Genomic DNA, 6,006 nt, shown 5'->3' with positions numbered 1-6,006 from the left:
CCCAGTCCCAAGACGATCCAGTCCAGGAGGCGCTGCTGGAGGAGGGGTAGAGAGGTCCGCAGGTCCGGTGTCTTCTTTTCCCTGGACGCGATGTGTGGGCGGGATGACATGCCGCCCCTGTAATCTGGCCACACCCTCGGGATCACTGGACAGCCTATGGCCGCTTGTACCTCCCCTGTGCTTGCGTGGTTTTCCTCCCAAACACATACCTTGCGTTGGTGGTGCAGTGGTGAGCATAGCTGCCTATCCAGCAGCTGACCCGGGTTCGATTCCTGGCCAACGCAATTTTCAAGATGGCTGCCTCGCCTGCGAAGTGCTTTTAGTCCCCAGGGAGAGAAGTGCTATACAAATGAAATGTTGAGGATATATTAGCGAAGGAATAAAATTTAAACCAAAACTAATGAAGCAAATGTGTTGTATGATTGTATGTTCTTAAACACTTCTGAATAATTTATTTCTTGCGCAAGGATATTATTTTGTATTTTCATTTTCAGCCAGTAGGTGGAGCACTCGGATCCTTTTCAGGTATTTTTTTCGGCTATCCTTAGCAATGTGGATGAAAAAAAAAGCCTGCTGCTTACTGTATACATCGCTCAATAGCTCTCTCTGACACTAGCAGGGGTGGACTGACAATTCATGGGGCCCCCGGGCAATAGGGGATCATGGGGCCCCTGTGTCCTTGCCCAAACTCAAGAAGCCTATGAAAAAGGTATCAGAGGCATCTCATGGGGCCCCCTACTGACCCCGGGCCCTCGGGCAGTGCCTGAGTTTCCAAATGGTCAGTCCGCCTTTGGACACTAGTCATTCATGTCATCCTTACACTAATGGCCCCTTCCTGTTCCAACAAGACATTTTGGACAATTTCATGCTCCCAACTTTGTGGGAGGAGTTTGGGGATGGCCCCTTCCTGTTCCAACATGACTGCGCACCAGTGCACAAAGCAAGGTCCATAAAGACATGGAGGAGCCAGTTTGGGGTGGAGGAACTTGACTGTCCTGCACAGAGTCCTGACCTCAACCCCATAGAACACCTTTGGGATGAATTAGAGTGGAGACTGTGAGCCAGGCCTCCTCCCCCGACATCAGTGCCTGACCTGACAAATGTGCTTCTGGAAGAATGGTCCAACCTTCCCATAGACACCCTCCTAAACCTTGTGGACGGCCTTCCCAGAAGAGGTGAAGCTGTTATAGCTGCAAAGGGCGGGGCCAACTCAATATTGAACCCTACGGACTAAGACTGGGGGGCCATTAAAGGTCATGTGCGTGGAAAGGGCGGGGCCAACTCAATATTGAACCCTATGGACTAAGACTGGGAGGCCATTACAGGTCATATGCAGGGGGAAAGGGCGGGGCCAACTCAATATTGAACCCTACGGACTAAGACTGGGAGGCCATTACAGGTCATATGCAGGGGGAAAGGGCGGGGCCAACTCAATATTGAACCCTACGGACTAAGACTGGGAGGCCATTACAGGTCATATGCAGGGGGAAAGGGCGGCGCCAACTCAATATTGAACCCTACGGACTAAGACTGGGAGGCCATTACAGGTCATGTGCGGGGGAAAGGGCGGGGCCAACTCAATATTGAACCCTACGGACTAAGACTGGGAGGCCATTACAGGTCATATGCAGGGGGAAAGGGCGGGGCCAACTCAATATTGAACCCTACGGACTAAGACGGGGGGCCATTAAAGGTCATGTGCGTGGAAAGGCCGGCAACACAATACTTTTGGCAATATTCGTATGTATTAGATCTCCACGATCTCTACTACACTTGGGACAAGCTGGATCCCACAAAAGTCCCATCTCAAACAATTTAACTGGAATACAATTTGGCGGGATATGGCGGTGGGCAGTGATTAGGGTGTAGGTATTGCGTATGGCGGTGATCAGGATATTGGTATGGTGGTGTTTTTCTGCGCACTAGGAAAGGTGACAGGGACTGGCTGCATTGTTTATTGTCTCTACACTGGAGCAGTGATCAGGGACACTGGGGTGGCTGGCACTGTAGTCTCTGAGTGGACATGCACTGTGAGATGCTGCTGTACACTCACAGGCTGCAGCGTCGCTTGTCTCTGCTCTCACAGCCAGAACAGAGAGAAGAGATCTTTACTTTCACTGTTCACCTTTCAGTATATGGTCAGTTTTACAAAAGACATAAAATTAGCATTTTTCTCACCTACTACTGGTACAGGGCAAGGGAAGGACAGAGGAATAGAAAACAAACTTGTTATACTTACCTGCTGTGTGCAGTGATTTTGCACACAGCAGCCCGGATCCTCCTCTTTTTGGGTCCCACGCAGGCTCTCCTGGCCCCTCCTACCTGTCGCGTGCCCCCACAGCAAGCAGCTTGCTATGGGGGTACCCACTGCTGTGTGTCCATTCACACACGGAACCTCGGCTCGGCCCCCTCTCTCTTTTCATTGGCTCACTGGCTGTGACTGACAGCAGTGGGAGCCAATGGGTCCCGCTTCTGTCTCAGTCAATGAGAAGAGGGAGTCCTGGGATAGCTGAGACTCCAGTGAACGTCGCTGGATCAAGAGGGGGCTTAGGTGAGTATTGGGGGGGGTGCTGTACAGATTTTTTACCTTCATGCATAGAATGCATGCAACAGCACAATGGCAGCTGAAGGCATCCAGTGCATCCTTGCATCAGATTCAATCAACTGTACAAATACAGGACAACCCCCCCCCCAGCCTAAACTAGCCATTGCAGCAAGGTGCACATGGAAGGGCAATGTACATCACAAAGGATTTCCCAGCACACTTATCAGCCAGCCTGCAAAAAAAAAAAAAAAAATTGACCCCATCTAACAATTCACGTTAAAAACAGAGGGTTTTGTTTGCACACATTTGCAAATGTATGCGTAAGCCGCAGTGCCAACGTCAAGGCTCCTCTGTGTACTGCGGTCCTAACTCTATAGTTTTTAGAGTGTCCAAGTTGGAGCACATATAGCAGTGGGTTGATAAGGGCAGGTTTGTCAGGAGGGAGCCCACCCCTCCTTAACCACTTCCCGACCGGCCGTTGTATATAAACGGCCGGACGGTGGCAGTGCAGGGTCGGGTGGCCGTTTTTAAACGGCCGCCCGCATCCGAGGCTCGTGCGCGGCTCCTAGAGCGCGCACCCGCGTGCCCGGTGATCGCCGTGTCCCTCGGATACCGGCGATCACCTGACGTGGTACAGGACCGTACTGTACCATGTGACCGATGTGTCCAATAAGGACACAGTCCTAATGTAAATAGAAGCCGCATGGTGCGGCTTCCGCCCCCTTGACCGCGCACGCGCGTGCCCACAGATCGCCGGGTCCCTCAGATACAGGGGATCAGGTAACATGGTACAGGACCAATGAAATCGTCCTGTACCATGTGACCAATTATAACTGTAAACAGAAGCCGCATGGTGCGGCTTCCGGCTCTTTCTCCTCACACGGAGTTCTGTCTGTGAGAGAAGGAGCCGGATTAGAAGAGTAAGAGCAAGCCTGATTGCAAGTGTCCCTAATTGTCCCTGATCACAGTGTCCCTGATCACTGTCCCTGACTGTCTGTCCCTGATCACAAGTGTCCCTGACTGTCCCTGACCACAAGTGTCCCTGACTGTCTGTCCCTGACCACAAGTGTCCCTGATTGTCTGTCCCTGATCACAAGTGTCCTTGACTGTCCCTGACCACAAGTGTCCCTGATCAAAAGTGTCCCTGATCAAAAGTGTCCCTGATCAAAAGTGTCCCTGATCAAAAGTGTCCCTGATCAAAAGTGTCCCTGATTGTCAGTGGCCAGTGTCCCTGATCGCCAGTGTCCCTGATCGCCAGTGTCCCTGATCGCCAGTGTCCCTGATCGCCAGTGTCCCTGATCGTCAGTGTCTCTGATCGCCAGTGTCCCTGATCGCCAGTGTCTCTGATCGCCAGTGTCCCTGATCGTCAGTGTCCCTGATCGTCAGTGTCCCTGATCGCCAGTGTCCCTGATCGCCAGTGTCTCTGATCGCCAGTGTCCCTGATCGCCAGTGTCCCTGATCGCCAGTGTCCCTGATCACAAGTGTCCCTGATCGTCAGTGTCCCTGATCGTCAGTGTCTCTGATCACAAGTGTCCCTGATCGTCTGTGTCCCTGATCACAAGTGTCCCTGATCAGAAGTGTCTCTGATCACAAGTGTCCCTGATCGTCAGTGTCCCTGATCACAAGTGTCCCTGATCAGAAGTGTCTCTGATCACAAGTGTCCCTGATCGTCAGTGTCTCTGATCGTCAGTGTCCCTGATCACAAGCGTCCCTGATCACAAGTATCCCTGATCGTCAGTGTCCCTGATCACAAGTGTCCTTGATCGTCAGTGTCTCTGATCACAAGTGTCCCTGATCGTCAGTGTCCCTGATCGTCAGTGTCCCTGATCACAAGTGTCCCTGATCACAAGTGTCCCTGATCACAAGTGTCCCTGATCACAAGTGTCCCTGATCGTCAGTGTCTCTGATCGTCAGTGTCTCTGATCACAAGTGTTCCTGATCGTCAGTGTCTCTGATCGTCAGCGTCCCTGATCACAAGTGTCCCTGATCACAAGTGTCCCTGATCACAAGTGTCCCTGATCACAAGTGTCCCTGATCGTCAGTGTCTCTGATCGTCAGTGTCCCTGATCACAAGCGTCCCTGATCACAAGTATCCCTGATCGTCAGTGTCCCTGATCACAAGTGTCCTTGATCGTCAGTGTCTCTGATCACAAGTGTCCCTGATCGTCAGTGTCCCTGATCGTCAGTGTCCCTGATCACAAGTGTCCCTGATCACAAGTGTCCCTGATCACAAGTGTCCCTGATCACAAGTGTCCCTGATCACAAGTGTCCCTGATCGTCAGTGTCTCTGATCGTCAGTGTCTCTGATCACAAGTGTTCCTGATCGTCAGTGTCTCTGATCGTCAGCGTCCCTGATCACAAGTGTCCCTGATCACAAGTGTCCCTGATCACAAGTGTCCCTGATCACAAGTGTCCCTGATCGTCAGTGTCTCTGATCGTCAGTGTCCCTGATCACAAGCGTCCCTGATCACAAGTATCCCTGATCGTCAGTGTCCCTGATCACAAGTGTCCTTGATCGTCAGTGTCTCTGATCACAAGTGTCCCTGATCGTCAGTGTCCCTGATCGTCAGTGTCCCTGATCACAAGTGTCCCTGATCACAAGTGTCCCTGATCACAAGTGTCCCTGATCGTCAGTGTCTCTGATCGTCAGTGTCTCTGATCACAAGTGTTCCTGATCGTCAGTGTCTCTGATCGTCAGCGTCCCTGATCACAAGTGTCCCTGATCACAAGTGTCCCTGATCACAAGTGTCCCTGATCACAAGTGTCCCTGATCGTCAGTGTCTCTGATCACAAGTGTTCCTGATCGTCAGTGTCTCTGATCGTCAGCGTCCCTGATCACAAGTGTCCTTGATCGTCAGTGTCCTTGATAGTCAGTGTCCTTGATAGTCAGTGTCCCTGATTGTCAGTGTCCCTGATTGTCAGTGTCCCTGATCGCCAGTGTCCCTGATCGCCACACAGCGGCCCAGCTGTGTCCCTGGTCACTGCATAGCGTCCCAGTGTCCCTGATCTCCACACCAGCAGGTCTTGATCACCTCCACACTACCATATCCTGATCATCATACCACCAAGTCTTGATCACCGCCACACCTGCAGGTCCCAATCACAGCTATACCAGCGGGTCCTGATCGCCGCCACACTAACAGATCCTGATCACAGCCATACCAGCAGGTCCTGATCACCACCCCAGCAGATCCTGATCACCACCAAACTAGTGGGTCCTGATCCCCGCCATACCAGCGGGTTCTGATCGCCGCCACATCATTGGATCCTGATCGCTGCTAAACCCACGGGTCCTGATCACCACCATACCAGTCCTGATCACCTGAGAGCCATTACAGCAAACTGTGAGTACTTTTTAGTCTTTGCACACAGTTTACACACACACTCACAAAACATTGCCTGCCAGCTCACGGTATCTCTGATCTTTGCCCAACAGCATCTTGTGTAAACCAACCGCAGAC

The 6,006-nt window shown here is 52.0% G+C and overlaps 1 non-coding gene across 1 annotated transcript; it reads left to right on the top strand.

Moving 5' to 3' along the window:
- Positions 1 to 212: 212 nt before the first annotated feature.
- TRNAD-AUC (transfer RNA aspartic acid (anticodon AUC)) lies at positions 213 to 284 on the top strand. The gene has a single exon. It is a non-coding gene; the product is annotated as a tRNA-Asp (tRNA).
- Positions 285 to 6,006: the final 5,722 nt, after the last annotated feature.

This window comes from Staurois parvus, unplaced genomic scaffold (genome assembly GCF_062004578.1).
Source record: "Staurois parvus isolate SC_StPar_1 unplaced genomic scaffold, SC_StPar_1.0 ptg000370l, whole genome shotgun sequence".
NCBI lineage: Eukaryota > Metazoa > Chordata > Amphibia > Anura > Ranidae > Staurois > Staurois parvus.
The sequence above is the reverse complement of the archived record's forward strand: the minus strand, read 5'-3'. Positions and strand labels throughout refer to the sequence as shown.